Below are 21,021 nucleotides of genomic sequence, written 5' to 3'. Positions count from 1 at the left end.
GGTTAAAATCTCACTAGGATTTTTAAGTAAAAAATTCACATTCTGATGTGACCATCGGAATTTGAAGCAAATGCAAAACGTACTCCTTAATGAAGAACTCTATTGTCAATTGACACATCCTATTCATTTTCTAACAATGTATCTATTGTATATGATTATTGTGTTGCTTGATAATTTCAGGAGACCACAAACGCATTATATGCCATATTTTCTTCCAACTCTAATTTAGTGATTCCCTTTGATGACAAAGACAACAAAAGAGACTTAAATGGAAGAGTGATAAAGCCTCTGCTTCATTAAACAGCAGGATTGATGCAGAGAACCTCAGAGGCATCAGTAACGTTTGATCGAGGCTTCAGTTTCAGTTCTCAATCTCCTCTGGCTTTTTCCCAGCAGAGAAAGCTCCATAAAATACAGGACCAGAGAGTCCACATATTACAAAAAGGCCTTTTAAAGCCAGAAATAGGCTACATCCCTGAGTGAGCAGGGATTTGACAAACTGACATGAAGCCAAGGTCAGTGTAGCATACTGTACCTGACACAACTGGATCTTCAACACAGTATGGCACCGTCTCTTCAGACCATCTCTGTAAAATAAAAACAAAACAGGTCAGGACAGCTAAACTGACACTTCAAAAAATAACATATTGAAAAGTCGAGATTAGATGATGTTGTGACTTTTAAAAGGAAGCATCTAAAAACATTTCAAATAAACATGATTTACAGAGACTAAGATGTCATTGTGACTCAAGTCTTTAACATGAATAAATTAAGTTGAGTTGAAAGTTGAACCCATTCTGTCAGAAAATAAAACAATAAATAAGCACATTGCGTTTTCCAGAAGCACACACACATGCTCTCCTTCATGCAAACTGCATAAAGGCTCAAGTCCACTCAAATATAACCAGACACAGACCATGGGGAAAGCTTTAAGTGTAATCAGCCAACAGCTCATTAGTATGCAGCAGCCACCATCACCATCTCCTAACTATGGCAACAAACAGGAGAAGAAGGTGGGGGGATCTATTGATGTATGCTCTTTCATAAGAATTTATCATTCAAGAGCCACTTACGCCCAGAAAAGGTCAAATGAAATTCTCTCGAATCAAATTGAGTTTTTCACTTGATTAATAAGCTTCTGTGGCGGACGCCGCACCTACACATACCAAATTTCAAAAGACTTTCAGCTTTTCATTTACCTTCAGGATGACATTGAACTACGATAATCTGAGGCCAATTAAACTATTTAAAAAAAAAAATTCCAATTTCTACACCTGGCACAATCACCATGACTTTTATGTCTAAACTCAAAGAGTTGATCAGTATGAGGTTTTGGGGGGATTATATTCTTGTTTTAGGAAAGGCTGTGTATGAAATCACTCCCTCAATTATTCTTTCAATATAAAACATACTCAGTACTTTACTCTATAGTCAGTAGTGAGCAGTACAGTATACTGTACTATACTATAGTGAATAAGTGAACTGATATTATAAACAATGATTTTTTTTTTTTTTTGCCTATAAAATAGTATTGTTGGCAGAACTTAGGATGCACATTTTTGCTAATTTCTCAAATTCAGAATTTGGATAGTCAAATAAAAGGGGTATAATAAATAGGTACTGAACCTGTACACAGACCAATTTTGCAATTAACATTTATTTTTATAGTTATAGAGTGACTGATTGATCAGGGAAGACTGATCTTGTAAAACACCCATCATGTCTTCTCAGAGCTCATAGTGACGTCCTTAAATTGCTTGTTTTGTCAGACCAACCGTCTGAAACTTAAGGCACTAGTACATACTGTATATTTTACTGGATTATTAAAAAGTTGAACTTTTTTAAGATAACCCCTTGAAATATTTTGTCCAATAACCACAACTGAAAGTGGTTAACAATGACAAACCAAGAAAGCAGGATGATTATGAACTTTTGAAAAGCTGGTACCAAAGAATATTTGTTATTCATTCTAAGCCAAGGGGGTGAAGAGACTGTCTAATGTTTCCTAGCAGCCTCACTGCTAGAAAGTCTTAAAACACAGATGGAAAGAGAAAGGCAAATAAAAGTAAAGACCATGATGGTGTGACTATCACATTGCCATCGAGGTTAAAGAGAGAGAGGAGCAGCACGTCAAAGTCAGGATGGAGCCCTGTCACTGCTCCTACTAACAGGCAAAGAGCAGTGTGTGCTGGGTAATTGGGAAGAACTTCCTACTCTCGAAGTTGAGTGGCATGTCTCGGGCCTTGGCGTGAAGTTGGGTACCTGATCGGAGCTGAGATAAACCAACCTGTCAGCAAAGTTCCGGGGCAATCACAAGCCTCCATTAACAAACTGCTCACGCACTAAAATAGCTCTTAGAAAAGGAGTACAGTGTGCACACAAAAGACAAAACACAACCCTACACACAAACATGTGCAGCAGCCATCACGCAGCGTCTCTGAGGAGGCAGCTGATGAGCAATCACCTTGCAAATTGGCTTACTATACAGATGCAGAGAAATACTTATTAGTGCATTACAAACATACTCTGGTGGCCTTGGCACAATTCTGCCTCGCTATAGAAGCTAATTCAGATATTCTTCTTCATATGTTTACCTCATTTTTGCAAATGCCATTAACATAATTTTTTTAATGCTGCCATTTGGAATGCATTACTTCCCACTTTCACCACGCTAATCAGCAGAGCATAAATTATTGCTATCATTACAGTGGGTGACTAAGAAATTACAATATGTCTTAATTTTTCAACAATGAAGTATAATAAAGGGACAGCAAATGCACCTTTAGTTTTTACTGCCAACAGTTATTACAGTTCGAATCTCTCGGCCCTTTGGCAACACTACTAGGCTGTTTGTCTGTTGCAGGAATAATTTTGAAGGTCACGATGAACAATGAGCTTGTTTCCCACCATATGTCCTCCTTGTGCGGTTTGCTGGTGAGAGCTCAGAGTGGAAATGACCACAGAAGACCAATAAAATTGTGCACTGGAATAACTTTTTGTTATTTTATAATATCTGCTATGTAATTATTGTTTCTGCGTGCCATTAAGGTAATTATTGGGTGAGGAGCTTTACCATTCTGTGTAAAGATACTGTTCTATTAATGGTTTTGTCCGGGTCCCAGCATCTGAATAGAAGAGAAACAAGGAACAATTAATGAGGAATTGACAACATTCCTAGAACTGATGACAAGATCACAAACATAATTGAATCTATTTAGGTACAAATTCCCAACTCATGTAAATTCAGTATCTGTAAAGCTAACTCCTTTTGATCATGGTCAATGACAATATGGTCTGATAATCCTATAAGCCTGTTTTGTTTCATTTTTCATTTTTTTGTCAGATCAGGGTATCCAAATTTCAACAGGTCTGTTAGGTCAAACTCATTACAGTAGACTTTCCTTGAGATAAAGGCTTTCGTTGAATCCACAATGGTGATTGTGGTGATTACAGCAGACTGATTATAAACTATACTATACTGAACTAAACTGCTGCCCTTCAAAAGAAAATAAATCAACTGAAGAAGTGAGCATTGCTTCAGAGAGATGACTTCCACATAACTAAAAAAATACAGTCATCATTTTAGTACGGTTTTAAATTGATCACAATTTTTTCACAGGTAATGATCTAATAGCCAGTAGTCACATGTGTCATCACTGGCATTCATCTCAACGTCCTATTGACACTCAGGCACACAGACATTGTATAGCCTGAACGCTAAAAGAGATACCATCAGATGCTGAGATAGCCACTGGAGTGAATGAGATAATTAACTTTCAGCTTGAAGGCGTCTCTAAGACTTCCTGTCAGCTGCTGTTAATGTTGTCGACAGAGTCTCAGACGACAGACACCAGGTATGGAAATTATGTTCGATTTCTCTATTTTCTTTTGCTTATTCAGGTGCTTCATGCTCTGAAGACAGAAAGCCTGACCTTGAGATCAACTAACACCGCTGTTCACTGTATTCACTGTGCCATGGGATATAACATTCAAGGCCTCCTTTCTATCCCCAGCTTGCTGGATAAAGTTTATTGACTCCATATCCAGATGACATGGAGCTCTGTCAAACCTATTATCTATCGCTTAGAATGAAGCTTAGTCAGCTTTATACAAATACTCACTTTTTTCCTAGCAAATACAAGGCTTTAGGCCCAAGCAGACTTACACCTAGAAACAGGAACCTTTGTATCTTGCTTTTTCTTGGTCCTGACCAAATGAATCATGCTACAGATCCATCAATTCCAAACTACTTAAGATATTTAGGGTTGTGGGGTCACTGAAGTTTGTTCCAGCTGTCATTGAGAGAGAGGTGGGTACAGCCTGAACAGGTCCCCAGTCATCACAGAGCTACACACAGAGATAGACAACCACAGGCACTCACATTCTATGTTACAGATATAAAAGCAAAAGATCCAAAATTCCTGATTTCCTGATATTGGTCAACGCTAAACACAAATTAAGATGTACTAGCCATATATCCTCCATTTCTCTGGCATGCAGATATGCCCTCTAGAATATCAAAAAGATTAGAGATTAGACCATACCTTTCTAACTATACTACCATACTGCTGGTGCAGGCAGCACATGTGTTATCAACTTCCTCTGGATGATCCAAAATGCAGCAGTACGTGTCAAAAAAAATTTTATGCTAAAAACTTCAAATTTCTATGCACTTAAAGAAAACTTTTCTTCCCTATCTGGCACTTTTGTCTCACAAAACGGAAACATTCTTTTCTTATGGTACTTTGCTTTCAATGTTATCTCTCTGACTGAAAATTTTAGATTGCACTGTACCTCACTTGCAAGTCCCTTTAAATAAAAATGTCTGCCAAATGACTAAATGTAAAAGTAATATGCATTCATAATGTAAACGGACTGTGTCTGTTACTTTCAGTGCATGATATTATGAATGGCGCAATGATAAATGCTTAAGCCTTTTTAATTTAATGGAAATGACCCAGATCTAATTGGAAATGCCCTAGATCTTGATTACTCTAATTATGCACCTGAACAGACAACACACAGTATATTTGTCTCACTCCAAGGCCTTTCTGGGTGTTTCTGACATAACTATAGACTTAATTGGTTGACCTTTCCACTGCACACAGTATTATTAAAGCCCTAATTAAGAGTCCTATTAGAATGTGATATTCTGTCAATTACGTCCTTAAACACAAAGATTTAGGTCTTTTTAAGACTCCCTAAGTCACCATTGAAGGCAAATGTCAGTGAAAAGACCAGTATGTTATTGCTCTCAGGAATGAAATATTGTCATGCCACGAAAGTGATTAAAAAGGCCAGATTACTGCTAAATTGCAACACAATTAGTTTTAATTAAATAGCTGAAATACAAGGTATTAACAACTTTTGATTGTCATTGTAAGTTCTTTCTCAAAGTCAATTGTGACTCATGATCAGATGATAAAAAAGGTCTTGTAATGTAGGCCTGTGCAGTGAAGTAGCCATGTAAGGTTAGAGCAACACATTTCACTTCTTCTCTTTATATTCATGCCTGAATACAGTTATAGAATTGAGATTTACACAAGAGACAGCCCAGACAAAGACTTATTTCAATAGACGAAGACGAAGTTCAATATCCAGCCACAGTATACGTATAACAACCACTTGCTATCCTCACATTTGCATCTTATATCCAGTGGATGGTAAAGACAGCCCTCTTTAGTCTTTGCCTATTTCTCAGGCTGTTGATGCATAGTAAATCCAGTAAATTACACATCCAGTGTATCAAACTACAGCATGTCCCCCCTCCTGTTTCTTCACTTTCTCTTTCTGCCTTCAGTGCTGAGAGAGCAGCTGTACTCGAGAGGAAGAAATAGGTCATATCTCCCCAGATCGCCTCTGTAGCCTCTCAGTTTATAATGATCATGATTAATGAGTGAGACACATTCTTCAGGCGTTCAACATGGAAATGTGTCATTGTCATTGTTCTCAATGCACTGCCTCTCAGCAGGCAAGTGCCCCCCACCCTGTTCCTAGCATACAACAGAATGATTAACTAATATGTTCCAGTCTATGTTGAAAAGTAACAAAAATGACACTTTAATTTGAGTTATAAGTGGGGTTCTACCTGGGGGCAATCAGTGTCATTTAAAAGACAGGGTCCAGCTGTGAGATCTCTCTTTTTCTTAGGTTTGGTCAATGGACTCCCCCCTTCAAACCTGGGCTGAATTAATTTTGAAATACTATGTAAATTATGAATACTGCATTGTAATAAGAAGTTAAGATGCCCCCCCCCCCCCCCAACATAAACATTTAGTCATGCTGGTTAAAACAATGAAGATTTGCCCACATATCAACAGTTGTTCTTTGCACTGCACTAATGGTAATTTTTTAATTATTCTTGCTCAACTGTTTTTTACTTGCTGAGAGCTTAACAGAGTTATGATGTATGCTGTCAAACCTCACAGACTTCGTTTATCACTTGGAGCAAACATCATCTAAACCAATACCCTGGCCCAACCAGCAGGGCAGCAGAGAAAAATCTCTCTGTAACTAATTGTACCGTTATTTATCTACTCGTCCCCAAACATTATAGAAACATCTCACGCTGCTGCTGTTATAATGGCTAAAAGCATGGTGCTGCATTGCATTAAAAAAAAGGGATTTGAACTGAATAGTGTTAATTTACCCAATTAATAATCTCCAAGATTTAAAATATTTTACAGACATATTTATTACTTTTAGATTCATAATTTACTAACCCGAATTGAAGCCCATTTTATATCATGATATACTGTAATAATGTAATATGTAGTAAAACATCTGCATGCTAACATTTCCAGGCCTATTGTCCAGCCTTAAACAGATATAGGTTCTATACTTTATCTCAATTTTTAAATAAATTTTGTTGCGGTCGAAAGGAGGCTCTCTACGATGCATTATCTTGAACTACTGCATAGAACACATAAGAAAAATCATTTTCAGCCAAAGGCTAAGTATCTTTATACTGTATGTGCTTGTTGCATTACAAATGTATACAGCTTTCAGGGTGAGTGCACTGACATAAATTATATGGGGAATATTGCAAGTGTGGCAGGCTCAGCCCAAAAACTGTTCAGAGGAATATACATAAGTGTATTAAACTACGGGTAAAAGGGTTGTTCTCTCTCTCCCCTTTGGTTTAGTTAGAGCTTTATAGCATCTGTGTCCTCATCATCAGTGACTTTTCATTGAAGCCTCCTGTCTCCACCTCTTTGCCCCTGTCTCAAGAAAGGAAAGACAAGCCCTTGATGACTGTGCCTTTGATCTCTTTGATGCGCTTCTGTTAGTTCTCCTTCTTTTCCCCCTCTCCTCTTTGTTGGGGAGCTGTCAGAGTTCTGAGGACTAGGTCTGTCCGCTGTGCTCCTTCATGCCATCAGACCACATTTCTTGACTCTTTCATCCTCATGCCCAATGCTTCTTGAAGGCAACTCAATCCCAGAAGGACCTTGCTGCCACCCAAAGTCTAGGCTCAGCCAAAAAGCCACCACGTTCCTTCCCTCAAACTTCTAGTTTATCAGAGTTGGCTTTTTTTCTTTAAGTCATTAACAGCATTGAGGGCTCATTCTTTACTGTTAGCAACTAATTGTTGCAATCAGCCCATTGAAGCACTGACAGTGCAGGGTATAAGGGCAAAGAACAATACGGTGCCCTGCTTGGTTGTGCAGCATTGATCAAACATTAAATGTGAATAACAAATAGCTCTACACATCATTTCTCTTCTTTTCTTTTTATTTATTGAACTGTCAGTGCTGAAATGGCCAATCAATTCAGGCCCAAGGGGAGTTGTTTTAATCACAGTTCAACCTTTGATTTAATGATTTCTACACTATGTATTCTGAGCTGCTTGTTTGTCACCACTCTACAGACGTCAAACGGTATTTCACTTCAGAACAACATTTGGACTTAGAGCACCCGTTGTGGGATTTTCATGTATCATCTCTGCAGCCTGGCATTTCTTATCTTTTCACGAATAGACCCAGCAACTGGCCTATGCTTCAACAATGCAATGAGGCGAGCCCCACTTCGCTCGCTTGTGCTATTACATATTCGATTAAGTTGGTAGTCTTCGTAGTCTCACTAGTAATAGTGATGAATATGCAGGCTGTTAATTTCTTTGTGTCACAGTCTCCGAAGGAAGAGATAGAGGGTCGACAAAGCATGCGGGCCGACTGGATTCCTTGTCGCTGCAGGGCAAACTGGTGGAGGTTAATGTTGCAAGCCAGGACAAAGTGTTCTAAATGAGACGTTGCTTAGGCAGTGTAACTGGCTCACTATCCATCACTGCCATGAGACTTGCAGAAAATCACACATATAAGGAGGGAATGCCTTCCGCATAAGATGCTTTATATAATAGGTTTGAAGTGCTGGAAGATACAGAGAGTGCTTGAATACATTTATTAGCATTAGTATGATCATGCTATTTTTGGAGGCTTGCTTGTACTGTAGTACTATTTCAAACCAATCTTTAATTGCCCCTGGAACTAAGCAAAATTGTCACACGCCTCCATTCAATTGCCTTCAACAATTTCTCATTTAGGACGTTTGTCATAGCCTTTGTGAAGAAACCAGTACATCTCTCACTATTAGAAGATAAAACCTTCTACGTAGTCTATGCAGCCACAGTGTTTGTGCACTGGGCTCTGACCACTCTGAGAGGGCTTATGGGAAATAGTGTTGAATAAAATATATTAGAAATTTTAATAGATTTTGAATGCGTTTTGAACCTAAAAGCTGATAGACAACCCACTCTACCTTTATGAGCCACAGACACCACAAAATATTAACTGAACCATGTTACATCTCCTGAGCCAAAGCCATTCCCCAAGACAAACTTTACATTATGATAACCGATGAATGGCTTCAATAATGTTCAAGTAAACATAGTGGAATTCAGAATTCAGAATTCATAAATGGGTTTACTTGGTCAACATCAACAATATCAACAATATGTACATCTTACTAGTTTTTATCATGTTAGTACTATCAGTGTTAAGAAACTGGTTCACTTATTGTTTTGGGTGAAGCTAACTTAAAAAATTAAGTAACAACAAAAGTTGAAATTATGTAACCATGCCAATGCAGGCAGTAATGTAATAGACTGTGTCTTGTCTAGTCACCTTGGTGCAATTTAGATCTGGGGCTTAAAGCAAGCTTGCACAATTTAAACCTGGCACTATGAGCCACTTATAGCCTTTTCATTTCTAACTCCCCTTGGAGCACCCTCTGCTGGCATTTTCTAAAGAGGGAGGTAAATTACAGTTTTTCCAAAATACGCTGCTGTCTGTAAAATACACTGCCATAACATTAAGACCAATCACAGGTAAAGTGAATGACATTGATTATCTCATTACAATGAAATTGGATTGAATATGTTAGGCAGCAAATTAAAATTTTGTTCTGGTAGTTATTCTGTTGGAAGCAAAAAAAAAAAGGAGCAAACTTACAGTAAGGATTTGAGCGACTTTGACAATGGCCAAATTGTTATGGCTAGACAACTGGGTCAGAACAACTTCAAATGTGTAGCCCCTGTGAAATGTTCTCAGTCTGCTGTGGTCAGGACCCACCAAAAGTGGCCGAAGGAATTGCTGGTGTACCAGCAATTGGGCTCACTGAGGTAAGTGGAGTTTGAAAGCTGGCTTGTATAGTCTGATGTACAACCCTGCACAACGTGACCTGCTGACTTTCAGTCAGGATTTAGAGTTCATCATAGTACAGAAACAGCACTAGTAAAAGTCACCAACGATCTTCTCATGGCATCAGATAATGGACTCATCTCTATACTTTTTCTGTTAGATCTTAGTGCTGCATTTGATACCATTGATCACAACATTTTATTACAGAGACTGGAACATGAAATTGTAATTAAAGGAATTGCATTAGGGTGATTCAAATCTTATCTGATATATTTCAATTTGTTCATGTTAATGATGAATCCTCCATACGCACAAAGGTTAGCTATGGAGTTCCACAAGGCTCTGTGTTAGGGCCAATACTTTTTACTTTATATATGTCTCCTTTAGGCAACATTATTAGAAAAACACAATATAAATTTCCACTGCTATGCTGTTGATACCCAGCTATATTTAGCTATGGAATTAGATGAAAATAATCAGTTAATAAAGCTTCAAGCATGCCTATAAAACTGAAGTCATAGCATTTGGCCCAAAAATCTCAGAAATATGATGTCCAACCATATCATTACTCTAGATGGCATAAGTCTGGCATCCAGTTCTACTGCAAGGAACCTTGGGGTTAGTTTTGACCAGGATTTGTCCTTTACCTCACATATAAAACAAACCTCTAGAACAGCCTTCTTCCACCTATGGAAAATTGCGAAAATTAGGAGCATTCTGTCTCAAAGTGATGCCGAAAAACTGGTCCATGCATTTGTTACCTCTAGTTTGGACTACTGTAAATCCCTACTCTCAGGATGCCCCAGTAACAAAAAAAATGCTGCAGCAAGAATGCTGACTGGAACTAACAAGAGAGATCATATTCCACCTTCACTAGCTTCTCTCCATTGGCTTCCCATTAAATCTAGAATAGAATTTAAAACCCTGCTTCTTACATATAAAGCTCTGAAGAGTCAGGCTCCATCTTATATAGAAGACCTCATAGCACCATATCATCCCAGTAAACCACTTCGATCTCAGAATGCAGGCCTGCTTGTGGTTCCCAGAATTTCCAAAGGTAGAATGGGAGGTGGAGCCTTTAGCTATCAAGCTCCTCTCCTGTGGAACCAGCTCCAAGTTCAGATTTGGGAAGCAGACACCCTCTCTACTTTTAAGTCTAGGCTTAAAACCTTCCTCTTTAATAAAGCATATAGTTTATTATAGTTATGCTGCTATAGGCTTAGACTGCTGGGGGACCCACCCCCCGATGCACTGAGCTCCTTTCCTCCTCTTGACCCTCTCTCCTCTCCTCTCACCCTACAATTGTCACCACTGTATGTCATTAACTCTGTGTGTTTTCTCCCGTAATTGTATTTGTCCTTCTCTGTACCTCTCTCTCTGTCCCTTTCTGCAGGTGTCCCCGGCTTTGAAGCTGTGTGTCTTCCAGCGTGCAGCTACTGGTCCTACTGCCCGATGTTTTGTTGTTGCTTTTTGTTGCTCTGTTCTTTTCTCTCTCCCCTTTCCACTCACCCCAACCGGTCGAGGCAGATGGCCGTCCACCCTAAGCCTGGTTCTGCTGGAGGTTTCTTCCGTTAAAGGGAGTATTTCCTCTCCACTGTTGCCTATGGCTTGCTCTAGGGGGAATTGTTGGGTTATCTATATACTCTTTATACTCTTGACTTTATTCTGTAAAGTGCCCTGAGATGACATTGTTGTGAATTGGAGCTATATAAATAAAGTTGAATTTAATTGATTACCTAGATCAGGTGGATTCAGTCAACCAGAATCTTTAGGGTTATATTTTATTGTGTATTCTTTCTATTTATTTTTTTCTATTCCAGCTTATGAAAAGTGAGGAATTAAAGCTTTCATGAGTACAAACTGGATATCTTTTTGTTAGTTTTTACATTTTAAATGTAAAGTTATACCAGTGATGGTCTATGTTTAGGTATAAAGAATGTGTAATCCAGTTAGTTAAGGTGACATCACTTTACAGATATTTAATCTGTTCAACATGCAAGAATATATACTCTCTTACCTGTGAATTATTCGATCATTATTTGTTTCTAAATGTATCCTCTGAACAATGTTGAAATAGCTGGCCGACCATGACTCACACCTTGCCAAACAAAAGGAGGCAGACAGTTGTTGCCTTAGGAACCCTGAGAGTGGTGAGAACAGTTTGCCTTCTACATGAAAGAAATTTGTTCACTCCTATTCCAAACTTATCGTTTGTCTTCCAGCAAAGCCATTACAAGTTCTGAGGAATCGATGGCTTCAAATACGTGTAAAAAACAAAGTTGTGAGCAACTAACAAAGTACGGCAGCCCAAAATTGCTTTTCCCCAGACTAGTAATAAATCAAGCTCTGACCTTATAATAAATGAGAGTCTATTTAAATTCTGTAGCATTAGTAAGCTGGTGCTATGCTAAGGTTGGCATTTCCCCTTGGTCTGAATGAATAATTTGTTCGCAGAAACAGAATTAACACCGTTAGGACTGTTTATGGAAGATACCATCATTTTGACATCTGAAAAACCACTTTGTCTGCTGCTGACCAACACTGGTGCAGTGATAGTATAAGAACTCCATCAGTGAAAGCCAGTCGCACTGATTTAAAGTGTGATTCCAGGTAAAGTAGTCCAGGCTTCGTTATTGTGGCCTTTTCAGTGGCAAAAGCTACTGTTATTCCAGTGTGGTCGCACTTAGCAATTGAGTGGATAGTGCCTTACATGACTGGTCACTTGGCAACCCACCAGGTACGCTTGATGTTTCCAGAGAAATGAAAGACCAGGCCTAACATAGGTTACTGATAAAACATTAGATTCTTCTTTTGATTATGTTTTTGCATTTGAGCATCTTTTCACAATTTCATGATTCTGTGTATGACAATATAATCAAATAAAATAAAACGGTAAAATTCTATGTAGTTAGCCTAAGTTTGGCATCTACTTGATTTCATTCTTTGCAGATCTTTTCTGAAGTCAGCACACATTTAGATACATAAAAATAAATAATTTAATCTAGATTTAAACAATTTGCTCTGTAAACAATCTAAATGGTGTGATGACAACTGAAACTGCAGGAAGTTTGCTTCTTATACAAATTGACATGTCCATCATGACTTCTTTGACTGCATGGATTGTAAAACCAGTTTCTCTCCCCAAATTTTTTACCCTCTTTCTTCCCCTTCTCTTACACCACACGCTGAAAATTGGCGGAATGAGAGTGTAGGAGGCAGAGGCTGCCTGAACAGTGTCATCCGGAGTCGCTGATGTCACCTTCACTGTACCCTGCATTGGGAGTGCTGCCAAAGTGTGAATTTTTAGCACTGATGTGCATTATGGGATGTCTCTAAGTGTCATTAAATGGCATGGATGAGAGTTTGGTGTCATGTAGGCACTGTCACATGCATTCACCCTCACAGATACGTAGCTGTACCTGGCATAGGCCTTAAGGGAAAGACAGGAGGGAAGGAAAGGGGTAAGGATAACAAGGTAAAGAGGTAAGAAACAGAAGCAAAGACGGAGAGACAAAGAGAAGGGTTAGAGAGATGACAGTTGGCTTTATAAGAGGAATAAGCGTAAGGGCAAAACTCCAGAGAGATGGGGAGTAAGAACCCACCACATAAGGTGAGAAACTGAGAGGCGGAGAAGGAAGAACAAAGAAAGGCAAGTGAGTAAAGTCAGCCCGACTCATTCCCTGAGGCTCATCTGAAAACGCTCTTTCGTCTTATGTTCTCAGAGTCCACAATAACAGTGCATTAAAAAAGACGCACAATCCTTCTCAGGAGAAAGAAATAATAGATTCTTAAAGAACTGCCCTCTTTTTAGCTGAGATACAGTCTTGAACATCCTCTGCCTGTGAAGCCGCTTTGAGGTAAACACTGACAGCAGAGTCATAGTGTTGGTTAAGAAGTTATGAAGCTATTGCTACTAGCTCTACTGTACTGTGGCACACATCACAATGCCCAACTTTCATGTTACAGGATTAGGAGGGATCAGCTTTCTGGATCAATAGGATTAGAGCTGTTGTTAGCCCCTCTGCTATGAAAGCATCACGACCTAAACAGAAAACAAAGCCCTGAACAAATAAAAAGAAAGTCTTGCAGGACCGAAGAAAGAGAGCTCTGCCGGTACTTTGCTCACCAAACAAACAGTTATTCCAAGCTGGAATAATCTTTAGGGGAAGGTGGACAGGATCCAAACTGCCCATGGCACTACATTTACAAAAAAACAGAAGAGAGAAAAAAACAGAAGAAAGCTCTCAAACTTCGCAGAGCTCAAATAGAAAAATCACTCACTATAACTGGTCTGCCTTTCTTCTACCTCTACCTCCAGAGAGGAAGAGAAATATACTCGAATATGTTCACAGAGAGACATGTCTTTGAGTCTTGAACAGTAATTGGCTACTTTTCGGGGCAGATACACGAGTCAATACCTACCATCAAATCCACTTTGAGCTGCTTTCAACCCATTACATCTACTGAGGGTAAGGCCATTTAAAACTTACAGCTTGCAGGTAAATTACAGAGAAGTGTGCACTCCACAACAACCTTTATTTGTTCTCTACTTACCCACAGAACTGAAAGCAGAAGAAGAAAACAAAGGAGTTTCGTGGCATGTGTTGTTGCATGCAAGAATGATTCAATATATTTATTAGTTTACCAGTAGAGCAGTGTTTTGTTTTCCTATTTATTAATATTTGACACTACCTTGGCTTGTGGGGGTATTTTTGTTGTTGTTTTGTGTGTGTGTGTATGTGTGTGTGTGTGTGTGTGTGTGCACGTGCGCGCGTGTGTGTGCGTGGGTGAATGCGTGTGTTTGAAATAAATGTATCCAGCTTGAACTGTATGAGTAAGTCTTAAGAGCACTTAAGAAACAGAACACTATTCTTGCCCAGGTGTGTTTGCAAGTATCTGATTTACTGCCATCACCAGATGTATCCTCAGAAAAATAGCCATGGATAAAACTAAGAACAGCTGTCAAATCAGTCAGCAGAATAAGCAGGAGAAAAAACAAATGAAGAAGAAATAGAAAGGGGGGAGGGAAGCACCTCGCTTAAGTAAAACTGGATTGACAGTCAGCGAACGGCTTATTAGGAAATTTCATGGGAGTCGTGAGGTGATTATCCAGAACCTGTCAGCTGCAAACAGCATGTCAAAATACCACCCAGGCATTTCCCCCTCCAGGTGGTCGATGTGTTGCCACAATGAAAACTGAACATGTGTTTGTGAGACTGGTGAATTGGTGGGATGGGGTGTGGAGTGCAGATGGAGGCCAAATAACACACGCAAACACAGATCAAACGTTAACTTGTATGCAAAATAAGCAAACGATAGCACCCGAGTGCACTCGAGTGTGAATTATTCTCCTCTTATCCTTATGTGTCTCTATCTACTCATCTGTAAGCTGATTTGGTTTGTGCACAGTAGCTAATAAGGGACGTGAATGAATCAAAGTGTGTCATCCTGTTCCCAGCTACCGCCATACCATCACTCTGAACTGCCTTATCATCATAAGCCATCTATAATAGATTTGAATCTATATTCATAAGGTAAGGGAAAGGTAGGTTTGAAACACAGAGGCATTACAAAGTGCTTTACATAAAGTGTATCACGTGTCACTCGGTGGGCATTAGTTCCGTTGATTGGTCACCACACATCAAAGAAGCTCGTTTTTATCTAAAATGTGTTAGAGGCAAACAGCAGAAAGAACAGTTAGGGGGAGAAATGAAAACTTGTACAGAAGAAAGTTGGTTTACTGCACATACTGTACAGTATAAAACACCACGGTCTGAAACGGCAATGTACAATAAATGATATTCTTCATCCCAGAAGTATTATGTTTCTCTCCTTGAACTGCCTGGTCAATTGATGGGACCATTTTATACTTTCCATATCGCTGTGGACAGATCCATACTTGTTCTACGAATGCTCACACTTCTAATCGCACAACATTTGGGGTAAAATTTTTACACCTGCACACAACAAAACATGATGGTAGCTCTAAAATCTAATAGCATTAAAGGTCGGTAAACCTTTAAATAGTCAGATTCCAAAGATGATTCCTTTTACCTGCTCTTTGCTCAAAGGGATTTTGTTGGATTTTTTTGTTTTTGGAACCATTTTCATGTTGGGAAATCCTTTACACTCTGATTTTTCTTTTCATTCACTATTGGGGTAAAAAAGTTCAAACTGCCATCTCTAAACAGCATCTCCCTTACACCTTTTCCTCTCATTGCAGCTTGGTATCATCACACTTCTGCCAGAAGTCATTAGGTGTCTAATTTCACAGTTGTATACCAAGTTGTTTTTATAAGATTCTACAATTTTTTTATTGTTTACCATTTTACTGATCGTGGACAGACAGCTGCAAAACCCATTTCCAACAGTTAGGACATTGTGTGAAATTTTTTGATTATTATTTTTGATTGTAAATCATTGCATGAATGCAAAGAAACAACCTTAAATAAAAAACAGATCCAAAAACACCTCCACCTTCTCTGAGCCTAAGGCAAAATGGAAAACTGTCTTGTGGTGTGATAATTCAAAATTTAAAATTATTTTTTGAACTTATGGATTCTTGGCTAAAGAGAAGAGGGACCATCTGAATTGTTATTAGATTCTGCAGTTCAAACTGTTATCAAATCTGCAGAATACTTTGTAAAGCTGTGGGAATGCATTAATGAACACAGCATGGTCAACTTGCACATCTGTGACATTATCACAATGCTGAACAACATAAACAGGTTTTGGAGCAACATGTGACACTATCCAGACATATTTTTCACGGATGGCCTCATTTATTTCAGCAACAGAATGATACAATGAAGTCACATTCTATATGTATTACAACAGCATGTCTCAGTAGTTCACATAGCATTAAAGAGGTGATGCAACACAGTGGCAAATGGGCCCCTGCTGCATCTCTGAAACATGTGGCTGCCATCAAATTCAAAACAAGATATTTTGCAAAGAAAAAGAAATCCAAATTCTCAGTTTTAACATTTCATATGTTGTTTTACTAATATTTATTTATTGATTCTGTATTTTAGATAATATGTTTCTTTATACCATAGCTGGTTGTATTTAGCCCTATCCTGTTTTAACATAATAACCACGTGGACACAGGACAGAATTTTGACAACTTCAACTTCATCCAACACCTTAGTGACTGTAACTGAAATGTTGTCTGTACCTGACTCTATCCAGATGTGCAAACTGATGGATGTTCAAAAATGGTTCTAGTGTAAAAACAAAGAAAACATGTAGTGCATAGCACCAGGCTCAAGTAGTCTAAAGACACTAGAATAGATTAGGACAAAGAAAATCATTAACAGAAGATAATAACCTGAGCACAGGGCTCTACACTGACATTTATTTTTTATGGCATGGGCATCTGTAAATGGAAAAAAATGACTTTGAAATACTTTATTGATCCAACAGGGAAATTGTTGTTGAGGACAGCTGCCATTCATAGAGCCACAGTTATTTATCCAAGCTAAATTGAATATTGACTCTCGTTTTTAATCCTTTTATTTAGTCCTTTTAGTCCTTAATGAATTTAGTGTTCAACTTGGAAAGGTACAAAAGCTATGAAAGGTACTAAAATGATGAATAAAACGCAGAACATCTACAGATTGATTGACAGCTTAATTATTCTTAACAACCTATCAAAAATAAATGAAGGGGTCACAACATTTGTCTCTCTGCTCTCACCCACAATCACTATTGGACCTGACTAACACTCTTGGCTGAGTGAAAGCAAATTCTTGCACTACATTCAACATCTAGTGGAAATCCTGAAATCACTAGAATGCAGCCTTTTACGGGAGCAGATTAATGATTATGCTAACAAAGATGGACATTCAGCTATTGCCTCTGGCATCTTTTGGCCATTTTGAGATAATTACATTAACTAATTCAACATGCATACGTTCTGTATACAAAAGCTAGATCCAGGCACCGCCTTGCTTTGCTTCTCTCAGTATAAAAACACTGACATACTGTATAGTGAGAGTAGTATGAACATTATTCTTCTTTCTAATCACAAAAATTCAGAGAGCTAATCAGAAATTGGGCAAACATTTGTTTGAGTTGATGTGTGCATAATCACTGCATAGTAAGTAGGTTCTGCTAGCAGCAAAAATTGTCATAATGATACAGATGTAATAAATTGTCTTTAGTCTGTTGTTTTGAAAGAGATATACAACTGTGTTATCCAAAACTAGCTACTTTGAAAATATTATTCCATATTCATAGGGCTGGATTAAGGGGCTCAGTAGCCCCTAAATCTAGCTCAGTTTGCAAGCCAGTCGTCCATGGACCACAGGGTCAGTGGTTTGATCCCCGGTCCCGGCTATATGTCAAGGTTTCTCTGAGCGAGACACTGAACCCCTAACAGCCCATTCCCATCCCCAGCTGTGCAGTGCCGGTCCACATTTAACATTTTAAAAGTAGTATTTCATTATGTATTCTGTTAGTGCGCTGTTTATTTTTGTATAAGGGGTAAACTGGATGTTGATCATAATTTGTGTTGTATCTAAATCTGGTTATTAATTCAGCTTCAACATGATCTATTTCATGGATGTTAAATCCGTTAAATGAAGAATGTGGAATTTCACCTCTTACACTATGGATTACAGCAAAAACAGCACTTGTCTAACACTTTTCACCTAGTAGCATCTAAGAATTTAGAGGCAGGTCATTACTACAAAATATAACTTCTACACACAATGTGAATTTACTTTGACCGCTATTAGAAGATTTTGGCGAACATTATTAAAGCCAGGAAGCACTCAACGATGGACAAGGTTTCAGAAAATTCTGAGGTTCAAATCCAGTGAGGAACAAATTTCTTATTGCCGCTGTAACAACAAAGACATTATGCGCATAACATGTCGCTTAACATTAAGAAAGCAGTAATTTTCAACTAAACCATATATGTCTTGTATGTAAACCCAACCATACTACTGTGACTTTTGACTTTTGAAAACTCATGTTACACCATTTGTCAGAACAACGGCCATTAAGCAATTCCAAAGGACGCCTCCTGGCATGTGGACACTCTCTTAACAAACAACTGTTTGGATCATATGAAAGGTTAGGGAGAAACAACATGGATCATTATTCAGGCATTTCTTTGCACATGCATGCACAGATAACTTGGCAGAAATTTGCTTAATTACTGTTTAATACAATATCCTATGTTTTGTAGACGTTTTACTATGATCACCAAAGTTACTTTAGTCCTCGTTGAAGGTAACACAAATCTCTGTGCTAAACTGTGCAGCAACCCATTCAATAGTTACAGACATTTAACAAAAAACAAAACAAAAACATAAAAGTGAAGCCCACGGTGATGCTAGATGGAAAGTCAGAGAATTGCCAAAGTCAGTAGTGTTTGACTTCAGGGCACTACAGTATGTGTCTGCACTCATTTTCATCACAATCCCTAAAATGACTTTTGAGACATTTCCATCTGAACCACAGTCATCTACAAAAAAGTAGATAAACTGACACTGCTATTCTTAGAGCCATGCCACTAACATGGCTACAACCGATTTCACCTGTAAATCTATTATTAACCAGAAGCGTGAAACATGAAAGTTACAATGAAAGACAAAGTGGAACTGCAAAGTTTAAAATCTGCAATTCATCCAGTCCTCTGTATTTGTCAGTCATGCCATATAAAAGCCTTTGTATATTCAGTAATCATGACTCTGAGTGCTTTTAGATTTTCTTGTTTGCATTTGTTGTGGCCCTATAACTCCAAAGAGCACCTTTGTTCACTGAGTATGACTTTGTAAATTACTTTTATTTATTTAGTGGAAAGATGCATTATGGTTCTCTCTCTCTCTCTCTCTCTCTCTCTCTTTTGTTGTTGTGCAAATGATCTCTCAGGGACAAAACTGAAGTGTGCCCCCAGCTGTGCTGTGCTATTCAGAAATGACACATGGAAAGGACTTTTCTCATCTGTGCAGTATGAACAGCAGGTTTTTTCGTGGGTCATCACACTTAACAGTGTGTCAAGCTCAACTCAAGACGAAGCAAGTGACAAGATGGACTCTGGTAGAAGTGAAAATAGGGTGTTTCTTAGTGGGTTGCGTTGCAGGTCTGCTGCGTTTCTGCACTTTGGGTTTCTAATTAAGGATGAAAACTTCCAGACATATGACAAGATTGAGGAAGCTTACATGCTGAGTATTGTTTTACATTTCTAACATGAGCCCGGAATAGGTTTTTAATAACAAATGTCTTTGAACAGATGCAAGCGCTTGTAAGTGTTGCTGTTTTTTATTTTATTTTGTTCAAGCATCCATGCTAATTTAGAGATAAAATGATTTTTGGATTCATACAACCATGAAAAGACTATTTATGTTCTATTTCTTCATTCATATTATTTCTTTATAAAAGCTTCCTATGCATCCATACATTCTTAAACCTTCTCCGGTCTGTGACAGCATTATAATTTATGAGCCAGAAAATATACCGTTATCCTCTCAAAATCCCCCTGGGTGCTCTCTGTCACCTTTATTATCCTACCTAATGTATTCTCTCAGGAACCACCACAGATTTTTTTATTCTAATGCAATGACAGGTTCTACTTTTAGTTGCGGAGAAGGGTTTACGGTACTCTTTGCATCCCAGCAGACTGTAAACTTGACTATAATCTTTGTCACATTACAGAAATGTATGCATTAATTTTGGAACTGAGTGATTTCATGATGAAATATAAGAGTAATATAACCAAAGATGTCAATATGCAAACCAATATCCACATCTGGATTGTGAAATAAGCTGTAGAAAACATTTCCACTGGGACTTTACTCTATGGCTGATGAATTGGACAGAGAAGCAATTGTAAAAAGGAAATATCAGGGAAAGAGACGTGTGTGATGGGGTTTAGTATGCAGTGTCGGACAGTGGTTGAAGGGACTGATTAGCAGCAACATCTTGTGCCAGGCTACTTTTTTGCTGTTCTAATTTCCTACACCTATCTGTATTCATTTATGCATCGACTGAGTGTGGAGGATGAGTGGCGTGAAAAGCAGAATATTTTTCTTCATAGGGTCTGTGTTTCTCTTTCAGTATTCATCCCTCACTACTGCTATCTTTTCTGTGTCCCTAGTCTTTATTTCTGTTGCCGTTCAAGTTCAATATTTTGAGAAATCACATTTTAAGATTCCCACCTTGTCATTCTATTGTGCAGGATTTCATACAAAACACATTGTTACTTTTTTAATGCTACTACGCAGTTGCCCACTTTTTAAGAGCAGTCCTACACGGAATAATAACTAAATAGAAAAGACTAAAAAGGAACAAAGCATTTCATTGTGATAATTAGGCTTTCTGCCCATTCTCCTGCCTGTTCAATTATGTGTCTCATTTTTGGGGGTTGGTTCAGAGG

General features: G+C 38.4%; 1 protein-coding gene across 9 annotated transcripts in view; it reads right to left on the bottom strand.

Annotated features, from left to right (window-relative positions):
• LOC137108762 (beta-1,3-galactosyltransferase 1-like) overlaps positions 1-21,021 on the bottom strand; it is a 100,275-nt gene that overhangs the window by 56,705 nt on the left and 22,549 nt on the right. For 6 of the 9 annotated variants that reach the window (XM_067493765.1, XM_067493761.1, XM_067493764.1 and 3 more), the window contains one exon: positions 536-587. The gene's annotated coding sequence lies outside the window, so the exon portion shown is untranslated. Of the gene's footprint in view, positions 1-535; positions 588-3,073; positions 3,126-21,021 lie in introns of all 9 variants that reach the window. The other 3 variants (XM_067493763.1, XM_067493758.1, XM_067493762.1) reach the window with 1 other exon arrangement.

The sequence above is a fragment of the Channa argus genome, chromosome 23 (assembly GCF_033026475.1).
Source record: "Channa argus isolate prfri chromosome 23, Channa argus male v1.0, whole genome shotgun sequence".
NCBI lineage: Eukaryota > Metazoa > Chordata > Actinopteri > Anabantiformes > Channidae > Channa > Channa argus.
This window is presented reverse-complemented; position numbering and strand designations above follow the sequence as displayed.